At 33.1% G+C, this 12,980-nt stretch overlaps 1 long non-coding RNA gene across 1 annotated transcript in view; it reads right to left on the reverse strand.

The window, feature by feature from the left end:
* The window catches only part of LOC146993493 (uncharacterized), a 176,980-nt gene that overhangs the window by 127,346 nt on the left and 36,654 nt on the right, over nucleotides 1-12,980 (reverse strand). Inside the window, exon 2 of the long non-coding RNA XR_015038285.1 lies at nucleotides 6,892-6,955. This is a non-coding gene — a long non-coding RNA (uncharacterized LOC146993493). The remainder of the gene's footprint in view (nucleotides 1-6,891; nucleotides 6,956-12,980) is intronic.

Raw genomic sequence — 12,980 nt, forward strand, 5'->3', positions numbered from 1 at the left:
TATCGACGTGGTGTTCACGTCGCTCGCGGTTTGAGAGAAAAGCGTCTCGACGTGCGTGGCACGTCTTTTTGGCGCAAGTGGTTAAGGTATGTGTTATTTAATATAGTTGCAATAAAACAACACTACGCTGAAAAATGGGTGACACACACATATTAACGTATGATAGAATTTTAATTCTCTGTAATCTGAATAGCAAAATAAAATTTTACTTTATGGGAAAAGGAAGGCATCTATATGAAAATGAATGGCAGGAAGCGAATTTGTGTAGCTTAGCTATTTTAAAGATACTGTATGTAATTTTCTAAAATAGAACAGATATTCACGTTATCTTATGGGATATACAAGTGGGATATATAATGGGATTCATAATGAACGACAATAAATCCAAAAGCTTCTTTAAAATTTTTTAAAAACATGATTCTTACAGAAAGTATAAAGGAACAAATTTAATCTAAAAACCGTTAAACTGGGTTTACACCTGCATCACTATTTTCTTGGATTCTATTAGTTTTTACTTCTTTGTACAAAGTAAAAAGGAAGTATTGCAATCGCGAAAAGTTTCAGGCAATATATTTCAACGAAAATATCCATTTTGACCGCTATCGAAAGCAACTTAACGATGTTTTTGCGTGATATCTGTACGTAAGGACAGAATAAAATACTCTTTTCCCGCAAAAAAATTATAAAATTGCTGAAGAGAATTCTGAAGATAATTTTTCGTGGCGTCTGTACGAACGTATGTACGTACGTGCGTACGTACGTATCTCGCATAACTCAAAAACGAGTAGCCTCAGAACGTTGAAATTTTGTGTATAGGACTGCTATAACATGTAGATGTGCACCTCGTATTTTCTTAGCAATCGGCCGCACCAAACATATATAAATATATTTATATATATATATATATATATATATATCTACTCTGTTACCCGGCTCAGTGATCTCAGTTTTTTTACTCTTATATGTTTATAAATTGTACATTTTTTGCTTTAAAAATTATTGAATTATGTTGTTTTTATCTTCCGTTTAAGGTTTTTATGCCTTTCGTAATTCTGGAAGCAATATTTGTAAAATTATCAATAATTTAAAAGCTGTTTAAGTGCGGTTAAATTTTAAATAACATGGCGGACATATTTGTTTACATTTGAAACAGCAGAAGAATTGTAGATTTTTTGCCAATCTAGAGAAACTAAGCTTCGCAACACAAAAATAACGCCTTCATTTATTATTGCGAATTAAGTCATGCTTAATCCTTTCTGGAATTTTTTCCAGGAAATAAGTTTTTCAGATTTACTTCGTAATTTTTAATACAAATATTTTGAGTTTTTAGTCCAAAGGGATTTGTATCCCGAAGGACTATTAGTTTCGTTTTGGCATTTTGCGTCGGACTCATAAATGTCGGTTCACTTTTCAAACTGTTGCCACAAAATGTTAGAGTCCTGCATTATATTTGAAGAAATTAAATAATGAAAAATCTGCATAAATGTATGTATATTTCTCGTATTGTGATAAAACAACGGTACATAGAGTCATCGAATTTTGAATAACGTAATCCTCCAACGAATATGAGCGTGTGGAAGACCAAATTTGAAATTTGTTTTATGATCGATTTCCTATTTTTTAAAGCTGACGAATTTTTGATTAACAAACTCAAGGATTTCAAAGCGAGCAATGGCAACGTTGTGCAGAAAAAACATTTTTATCTCCAGCGCGTGAGTCTCTGTATCGGAAATTCTAAAGATATGCTCGTTTTAAAACTATTTTGCGATATTGCTGTTGCACTGGATCTTATGGTTTAAGTGCGAGGAACATGATATTTAATAAAGAAAGGTAACACACAAAATGTTAAAAAAAAAACGCCCCTTTGGACGTAATTTAAAATCTGAAACATTTCAGATTTTGTTTTTTTTTTATGTATTTTTACCTTTTCGCGAAGTGAGAACTGAATTAATTGAATGAGAAATACTAAATCGTCTGTGAAAAACTGTTTCTTTTCTGTTTTAATTTCTTTCATACATCGTTTTAGCTTTATTATAGTATTTGAATAGAACATGTGGTAACGATAATTCTTCAAATGATATAAATTTTGTGCATTCAGAGTGTCGTTATAGTAAACAATTATAGTGAATTTTAAAGAGTGCATTGTATGCGTTTGTCAAAAGTTTGCGAATCGCTAATTTATTTCATCAATCTTGTTTTTTTTCCCACGCTTTGTATGTGATAATAACTTGGAGAGAATGCTACATAATTAGAAAGGTTAGGTTAGGTTATTTAATTACGGCAAAGCCTCGAGGGCTATCTGCCTAAGAAGAGGGATGCCTTCGTGGAGGACTTTCTAAGGGTAACTGGCTCGTATACACGTTACACATGGGGAAAACCATTCAAACACCAATACAGCCAGCCCGTTCGCGGGATTCGAACCTCGGACCGAACTACCAGTGTTCAGCGACTTTACCGCTCGGCCGCTGATGGACTCATAATTAGAAAGGTGACACTGGAAGAAGAGTCTTCTAGACCGACGTAGTCGACTTAATATAATCTTTATTGTTGGACACGAACTAATTATCGAGACCATATTTCTCTTACACATTATCAGGAGCACAGTTTTATACAGAATATGACATTAAATTTAAATATCTGTGTGGTTAGCAGCACTACAAAGCACAGTGAAATGAAATAGCGTCCAAACGGCAGCAGAGCTGCAAGCTAACTGCGAATTTATCCAATATGGCAGTCTCTTATGAGAAAGAAGATTTATATACAAGTGCAAGATTGAAATTAATACTTGAACTGTGTTGCTAGAATATTATTTCCATTCTGCTTTCTCTACATGCAAACGCGTTCCCAAGCAAGGGATGTTCTTTAGCTAGCAAACAATCGTTTTTATAGTAAAAGTTTTCGTTAAACCCATTGGTTAAAACTTATAGGCAATGCAAAAGTTTTAAGACGAAATAATTCGGAATTAGTTTTCAAATACACTACTTGACATTGAAAATGCAACACCAAGAAGGAGTGGTCAGAAATTTATGCAAATTTTAGAGTAGACGCACGTCACTGAGTTATGCGAATGCAGTGAAATGTGCAGCTCTCCGACGCACGTGAAGTAAGATATAAGGGAAGGAACCTGCAGGATGGGTAATATTCGTGTGGTTATTTCTGCCAGACAAATTATCGAATATAGTTGGGTTTTGTCCCGGAGGACAAGTGTAATAGGAGAGAATGACCAGGCCGCCGTCAACGAAGGCACTTCTAGCAGTTAAATAATTAATTTTAATTCAAACTTCATGAATCTGTAAAAGAAAATTTTGATTTTATATTGACAATAATTTTAAAAGAAGATTTTCAAGCCAAGGATTGCAGAATATTACGATTATGATGTTCAAGCAAATATTCTAAGAACTTTGAACTTTTACCTTTTACATATTTCTTGAAACAATTAGGACATTTCTTATAGTGTTGTTACAATAAAATATACTTGAGGACTTTAAAAAATTTCGATAGAGTTTTCAATTTACATTTATTGCTAAAAATGATATCTACAAGATTTTGTTATTTTGTTTGTTTGAATCATATTTAGAAGCCGTTCACAAAGTGAAGAGAGGAATATTTGAATTTGTAAGCAAATAAATGTAAAACAGCTTTTAGAAAAGGTTTTCTGATGCTAAAAAATTAAGGGATGAGCATTTCGATTTGGATCTTTGTGAAACATTTTAATCAATAAACACCGGCTTCCAGAATTTAAGCACGCGGCTATGAAATCAATAAAAATGGTAAAATAAAGCTTTGATTAATACCAGATTTCACATAATGTGTCAAATGTGTTTATGCATGAATTAAAACAAGATATATTTATTAGATAAAACCGAAAGCAATGTTTAATTTTCGTAAACTCTATGATGGCGCTTAATTTGTGCCATTAACAATGTCTGGACACTTCATATTTTCAATGTCTGGAGATTCACGTTTTATGATGGAGACATCCAGTCAAAAAGTTAATCGAACGACATCAAACGGTAATATCTTTATCATTTCTATGATAAGACTTACAAATAATCATGATACCTCACATGCTGTGAAAATACTAATCTTTACTATAAGAATTTGTATAAGTAACAGTATATGACCGTGCTAGATATAGTTATCAAAATGGAACCATTTTTTGAAAAGATAAAGAAAACAGAATTTTCAGCTCTTTTAAATGCATTTCTCTGACAGGGAGGAAACTGCCAATTACCAGAGAGAACTTGTGAAAAGCGTATGCAATGTCCCATTTGAAGCGGGAAGATGTCCCTATATTTCTAGTACTATAAAAGTTTATTGTTGAATGTTATGTTTAAAGAAAAGTGAGTGTCCTTGTGTTAATGTGATAATAAACTAGAAAATTTCCAAAATTGGTCCGTCATCGTTAATTACTATCTGCAGCCTCATCAATAAATTGATGTTTAAAGCTAAAAGCAAATAAACAACACTTAACATTCAAACTATATGTGACCATCCTGGACCTTCACATAAACACTGCAGCGATGGCCCATGTTTTCAATTAGCGATCAATCATCGGAGATGCTAACAATGGTCATTCCTCGATTAGGGCACTTTTCACCTATAAAACGTTTCACCTACGGCCAGATGACGTAAACGCGCAGTTTATTACATAGCAAAATATTCATTTATTATCTTTGTGATTTCACTTAAGGGGTATCAGAAACCCCTATACCGACAATGTTAAATTGGCCATTTTCACATTTTCTCAAAATCTGCTGCAGATGCACTCTTGAAATTTTTTGTGTAATTAAAGTATACCTATCTGATTATACTGAAATGAGCTTTTAAAACATTTTGAATTTTAGAGTAATTTACAGACTATTTTATTAAACATAGTAAAATTTATCACTTTTCTCAAGCAAAAAAAAATTTTTTTTTTCTTAGTTTATCACAAAAAGCTCATTTCAGTAAATATTAGAAAACATAATAAATAAGCCATAAAACTTTTAGATACCTGTGAGCAGTAGTTCCTGAGAAAAGGTAGATCCAGTATAAAAAAAATCACGTTTGGAGAAAAAACGCGTTTTTATGTAAAAACCCTCATTTATTAAAGCATTCGATGACAAATTACAACTAGATTTTTTTACAGGTCTAATTTTCAGAGCGATTCAAGAATGGTATTTTCACAACGATAAAAGTATAGAGAATTTGAAAATGCAAAAATCCGAAATCGCAATCTTTTGAAGATTTTTTTTAGATTAAGTTTCTGATAAATTGAACTAATCTACATTTGAACACTAAACTAACAGTACTTAATCTTAATGACTGATTTCCAGATCCGATATTTCAAAAGATATTAAGCAGAAACTCCTTTGAATTACTAAAATAACACACATAAGATATTTATATAGCCCCATCATTCTTTCTATAAAGATTAAGTATTCGAATTCAGTAACGAATGAAAGGGAATATATTACTTTGCACTAAAATAAATACTGAAAATAAATATCCACCATAAAATTATTTTTAATAAATAGGTCTTAGTATTTTTTTAAATAAATAGGTCTCAGTAGTAGTCCTTTTTTTTTTTAATATATAGGTCTTAGTAGTAGTCGTTTTTTAATAAATAGGTCTTAGTAGTAGTCTTTTTTAATAAATAGGTCTTAGTAGTACTTTTGTATAAGAAAATCATCACTATTCTTGGTACATCCCAGTTAGACGTTTCCTGCCCCTAAAATTCATTTTTTGAACATTGATTAATTTAGAGGTTTACATGGTCTATTTTTGTTATGGCTTTTCAAGGTACGAATTTACGACGGTCATCTATCCTTATATAGAGGCTTATTCCAAGCATTTCTTCTGTAGGCTAAGAAATGTTTCTGCTCATACTGATCTTTCTCCGAGTTTTTTTCCGCCCAAAGGACCTTCAATAGAGAGTCGGATCGGAGGAGGAAAGAAGATCCTCGGAAGCGGAAAGGAAAGACCCGTATCCTGGCGGACAACGGATGAGGTCTTCATTTCCCACCACCTGTCAGATGCGATCACGGCACCCTCGTTAGCGCAATCCTCTTGCACTGACCACCAAAGAAGACGGTAAATAAAGGCTATATGCGGAAACACCTGCCTTTCTTATCCCCTTTCGATGAGTTTCCTTTTTGCACCTTTCTTGGCACTTCAGAGCTGGGCATGTCTCCTCTTTCACTTTTCCGTTCAGGACCATTTCAGAAAATACTATTGTGGGAGATCCTTTTGTATGCGACACCATTCATACCAAAACTGAACGAGCACAGAAAGCAGACGTATTATTCTTTTATTCTGCCTTTTAGTGAATTTCCGAGAAATGCGAAATATCCGATTATTTATTAATCTTTGTGTTTTCATACATTGCGTTAATAAATCAATCGAAATTGTTAACCTGCTTTTAAAATTTAAAAAGATTTATCATCTTTAGCAGATGCTGAACTATTCAAGCAGCTGCAAAACCTTTTAAATCTCAGAAATCACTCTTTATATTCATTATATTCGGCAGTTGTAAACATATTAACAAATGTATCGATTAATAAGTCAAAACAACAAAAATCAGTGTTATATTTTCAAATTTTCGCAGGACTAGTTTTGATGGTTTTACGGAACCATCCTCCTCAGCTGCAAAAGCGCGAAAAACTCTTATCCTCAGCTTCAAAAGCGCATTTTGTTGCTGAGGATGGTAGTTTGGCAAAACCATCGAAACTAATTCTCTGAAAATTTGAAAATATAACTCTGATTTTTGTTGTTTGACTTCTAAATTAATACATGTTCGGCGCATTATTGTATCTTAATTAAATGTATCGATGCTAACTTTTCTTTAAACGTAATATTTATTAGTGAATGTCGAGAGTTTTGCGAATACAAAGCTTACAAAGTACTCACCTAAGATCAGCCAAAGCAACTTTATAAGTCGTTACGGGAACACCGAGTACGGGAACACAGAGGTCTAAAAAATAATTCAAAATAGAAAATAAAATTATTGTCATTATTAATTATTACCAAAAATAAAGTTATTTTCAGCATTCATTTGCTCATCTAAAAATACACTACAAATACATTTGATAATCGTGTAGCTCTTTCCGCTTCTTGATGAAAATGCGCCATTTGGAATTTAAGGAAGTTTTCGCTGCTAACGAAATTATTTATTCAAGAAAATACTCTAAAAATCTAAGACATTTTTCGTATATAACCTCTCAATTTAATTGGTTCAAATTTCTATGGAAAAGATTGCCATAAAAATATTATACAAATTCACTATATTTGTCGTGTTAGAAAATATTCGAAACGTGCTTACAATCCGATACGATAGCTTAAATATTCATAAAAATGAGCTTTCAATTGCCTTATTTTCTTTAGATTATGGCTTTCTTTAAATTGTGATAAACCATGTGGACTTTTCGAATGCTTTGAAAACTAATGTTAAAAAAAAATAAATAAATGAATAAATGAAAAAATAAATGTTGTATTTTACTCTATTAAAAGCACAACTAACCTCATTTATAAGTGTTATCCTCATCATTACACCGTATATACTATAGGCAGTCAAATCTGCAAATTTCTGTGGTACAGAACTGATATTTATTTTAGTAACATAAATATTCCTTTAATTACCGTATTGAAAAAGAAAATGAATTGTACAAGAACTTCATCTACATAATATGTGCGTAATTACATCTGACATGTTCAGGGGAATTGCCTTTATATTTACATTTTCTTACTAGAAGACATAAGCTTCATCTCCATTGCGAGTATCATGGTGTACTCCTGTAATTCATCTCAATATCTCCAGAACTAAAATTATACTTTTGACTAAATGTAAATGTGAAAGAAAGTTTTACGTTTAGAGTGAAAATCCAGAGGATTATATTTAAAATAAATATTATTTCAGCAATTTTTGCGTCGTATGCCATATTTCAATGCCACAGAAATTCTCAAAAAATATCTTGCTGAGTATGGTCACAGCAACCAATTCTCCGCCGTTATATGCCCCCTTCTCATGATGGACGGGGTTCAAGAGTTGACAACCGCAGCTGAGTGAGTTCGGCAGTGAAGAGAACCCTAGGGGGGATGTGTTTCCCCCAATCTCTCTCTCTCTACCCTTGAGGGCAACAGCATTTTCATGCTGAGTATAAACCAGCGTTACATCTTTCGGGCGTTCAATTTTCTGCCCACGTCTCTCTGGAAAGTGTTCCGTTGTCCATCCACCCCACAAAAGGAGGCCGATGAAATATTGCTTTCTGTAGAATATGTTGCACCACGTTCACATTTCGGATTGAGACTCGAGAATCTGAGATACTGCCAGATTTTATTCTTTCTCAACAACTTTTCGAAACAGTCAATAGCTATTTAAGGTTTGTTGTTGAATGGGCAAAGTATGATCACTCGCTATTTTCAAGAATTGTTCAAAATAGGAAGAGTAAAAATTATATAATATTTGAAGTTTTGCGTCAAGTAGAAAGCGTGATGAACCACCGGAAAAATAGCTTAGGATTTTCTATCCTAGATCAGTTGATAAGTGAAATAATCAAGAGAAAGTATTCAGTTTCGGTATGTGCTGAGGATCTTGGATCATATCTTTACTGCTGCTTTAGCTACTAGGAGCTCTCACCAGTATATTATCATTATACCATAGACCATAAAGTTAAAAATTTAAGAGGTGTATTTAAAAATACACCGGGCCCGAAGGCGAGATCAATAAATGAGAGAACTCATAAAATAAGTTTTGCTAAATTGCATATCATGGCATAGCATGGGTGATTATATACGTAAATGGTGGCGAGAAGCGAAATGAAAGTCTAAGCTTCTGCGTGAGTCAAGAAGAGCAGAAACACGTGATCAGCGTCCGGCATTTAGATTGGTCGAGGAGTCAGAGTTCGAAAAATGAAGTTTTTTGTAGTTTTTGGAAATAAATAAAGTTCGAACATAGTAAAAGCAAAACATCTATCTGTGAATTTAAGAGTCCTATGTCTTTTGAAACACTTGAAAATCTTCTAAACTTGCGATATAATAATTAAATGAATAGGAAATTGTAAAAGGCGAAAATGAGGTCATGTAGCTCACTAGGGCTAATGAGTGAGAGTAAGCACTTGGTGTTAACACGAACTTTGATTTTAAAACACACGATACGAAATAGTAAAAGTAAAAAGTAAAAGTAAAATCTTGGTTAAATAAGTAGTAAAACGAAGAAGTCATCGATGAAAAATAAAGTCCTAACTTTGCAAAGTTCATCTTTCTTGAATAGTAACTGCAAAGGAATAGTATTTTTTTTTTTTTTTTACATTCTATACACTACCACCACTTAGAATTGTGGCGGATCGTTCAAGGTCTTTTCACTACGTGCTCAATAGTAGGGTCATAGTCTGTAAGCGATTTAATAGCTTCATAGGGAGAATTTCTCATATCTTCAAAGAAGCTGTGTGCAGAAATTAGGATTTGGTCGTGAATTGGGTTGATATGCTGAGGAGAGAGAATAAATCTCCTTTTAAATTCGCCACCTACTTAATTTTCACTTGTTTTTTTACACTTGGACAGCCGTTGGATTAAAGTATCCAGCCCATTCCACTCGCAACGCATTTACGACTCAACTGTCACTATTTATTCGCCTTAGGCATCCAGCAGGAGCTGGGTTGTTTATTAAAAAAAAGGTATATATTCATACAATGCTTTATGGTTATCCTAGTTAAAGTTTCTGAAAGCCATAAAATATCTCACACACATCTTATTTCACTAGAAATTTACTTCAGCACGAGCTGTCGATGCTTAATAACCTTATTAGCAGAGCCTCGTGGGCTATTACTTTCCAAACTAAGGATCTAAAGTGTAAGGACTTTTAGGAATCTAAAGATCAATGTTTACAATTCATTAAGCATAAGATGTGCATTTTAGAACTATGTTTCATATCATAAAAAATAAGACACATTTTTGAATGGTCGTTAGGTGCAATAGTAATTTATAGACTGAGAGGTGAAATGATATAGCCAACTTATTCAACCAAAAAGAAATTCTTAAACTTGGAAATATGACGCCATACCACTTAATATGCCACTTCCAAACAAGCCAATATAAGGGCAAAATTGCCTCACGTGCAATTCTTAGCACAAAAACGTAAATTGTGAGCAATGGAAACGCAGTGCTTCATTTGAAAAACGATGCTTTCGTCAAAGTTTTCAGATTTCAATTTAAACATTTATACGTAAGAAGGCACGAGAAACTTCATCTAAAGTCCCATACTTTGACTAGACCAATTTAGCCAAGCTACAATTCGCGAGAATTTGGTCTCTTCAGTGCCCATGTCGTAATTAACAGAAGTGTTTTTTAATTTTTATTCTAATTCTAAACAAAAGTCTCATAACTTTTTTAAAAAGTTATAACATGTAGTCATTTTTAGCTTAAAAGCTAAAAAGCTAATTTTTAAGCTACATTTTTAGCTTAAAAATATAGTCATTTTTAGCTTCAAAGCTAAAATTTAGTTCGAATTAAAATTTAGTCCGAATCGGCTATTAGTCTCGAAAGAGGATTTCGCGTTTCATCACTTTGTCTGAATCACTTCTGGAATTGTAACCACCAAATATTATCGCCCTGTATTATATTTAAAGGAATTAAATAACGAAGAATCTACATGACTACATGTTTCTCGCACAGTGAAAAAAAAACAACGGCACCCACAGCAATCTAGTTTTGAATAACGTAGTTCTCCACTCGAAGATTTGCACCTGCAACAAAGTCGAAATTTGAATTTATTTCATTATTATTTCGTATCTTGTAAAATTTTAATGAATTTTTTATTATTAAACTCAACTATTTGAAAGCAAGCAGTGGCAACACGGCATGGAATAAAACATTGCTATCTCCAGAGCACGAGAATTGAAAATTCTAAAGATATGCCGTTTTTAAATATTTCGTGATTTTGCTGTTGAACTGAATTTTATACGGCATAAGTTTGAAGAATATGATACTTATTGAATAAAATTAACACGCCAAACACTTTTCCTAATTAAAACGCTATGAAAGTATTTATTTACATGTTTCTAGTTATTATTTCACAAGGACTATTATTCACGAAACAGCATTTTGCGTGGGCTCACTATAAATGCAAGTTTCAGTTTTCAGACCGTTGTCACCAAATATTATCGCCCTGTATTATATTTAAAGAAATTAAAGAATGAGGAATCTGTCTGAATGTATGCATGTTTCTCGCATTGTGAAAAAACAGAGGTACCTAGAGCCATATAATTTTGAATAACTGAGTCCTCCATCTTGCAAAATTTCTGGGTGCAAGAAATGGGAAGACCACTTTCGGGAGTTGAATTTAGTATTTATCACCTGTTTCATATTTTGTAACATGTTAACGAGTTTCTGATTAACAAACTGAACGATTTCAAAGCTAGCTGTGGCAAAACTGTACAACATTTTTACTTTCAGCGCACAAGCCTGTCTATAGGAAACTCTTAAGATACGCTGTTTTTGCAAGAATTTGAGATTTTGCTGTTTAATCGAATTTTATGTGTCGTAAGAGCCAAGAACGTAATATTTAATAAGGTAAACACACAAAGTATTAATAATAAAAAGACAAAAAAAAAGTTTTGTAAGACCATCTTAGTAAGTAAACTGAACATTGACATAATAAATTGAGAAATATTTTTAAAAAAAGTAAACAGAAATCTGTTGGACCTGTGTCATCCATAGCTTACAACCCAAAATAATCCTCTAATTCAGAAAACGCAACAATAAGAATATCCACCATTCTCACCCTCATACTGTACAGGAGTGCCTTTAAGAAAACACACTTAAATATCTCCATTTCTTGAGACAACCGTGACGTTTCTCATATTACTCAAACTATGAACTACTTCATACAGTACAATGTGTGACAGATACATCAATACTAACGTACTCAACACTATGTACCATGAAACGGATCCATAAACTGTATGGTAAACTATGAACTGCACTATGAATTAAACTTGTAAACTTTGAACTGAGTAACAAAATAACCAAACAAACAATGTACTAAATATCATGAACACTCCCCCCCCCCGCCAACACCAAACTGAAACACAAAAGAAATATGTATATACTTATTGTAATAACCCAATTGTAATTATTGCGTTTATCCATCCAACTGCAAAGTACCCGTATAAAGTAAATCTTAGGCAATATTGTTTGCAATGCAGATTATGCACCATTGGTATATAATTGTGTATTATGAATGCTACAATGTAAACAAATGCCCTAGCATGGCGTTAGCGTGCCCGGTCAGGGTGCACTTCCATAGATGGTTAGTGCAGTGGGGCGATACCAGTTTTGCCCTGGCGATGGTTTGGTGCCCCTGTACTTCTTTCTGTCCGTCTGTCTTAATATTGCATCGGGAACTCTAAACATATACTGCTATGCTGCTTTTAAAACTTTTGTAATTTTGCTGTTGAATCGTATATAGCATAAGTTAAAGAAAATGATGCATAATAATAAGGCTAAACAGACAACGAGAAATGGGTTTAGCCGAAATGAGGGCAACAGCAGACTGGTAGACAGTGAGCTCAGCGATAACGTAAAAAAAAACTTTAACAAATTCTTTTGAGCAGCCGTTAAAATCTGAAAGCTTTCAGTGTTTACTTTTCTTAAAAAATTACACTGTTTATATAGCAGTCTAAAGTAATTTCATGTGTGTGCCATTTCCACCACTCTCGTAGCAATTCTACCGTTAGAACAGATAAGACATATCAAAAGTTTTGAAAATTAGAAAACAGCAAGTACGATGGAAACATGCTGCGTTTGGGGCTGCACTTTTCTTATCTTGTTGAGGCACTTTCTTACCTTGTTTCTTGCTGCGTTGGGGCTGCACTTTTCTTATCACAATTTAAGGTAATGTTTTAATCATATTAAAAAAATCAGATTATTTTGTGCAATTAGTAATGTTAATTCCTACACTTAAAATATATATTACATGCTAAAGTTCATTATATTGCCCAGAA

Source organism: Stegodyphus dumicola, chromosome 12 (genome assembly GCF_044657685.1).
Source record: "Stegodyphus dumicola isolate Sdum_Otavi_A_Nest chromosome 12, ASM4465768v1".
NCBI classification, from domain to species: Eukaryota; Metazoa; Arthropoda; class Arachnida; order Araneae; family Eresidae; genus Stegodyphus; species Stegodyphus dumicola.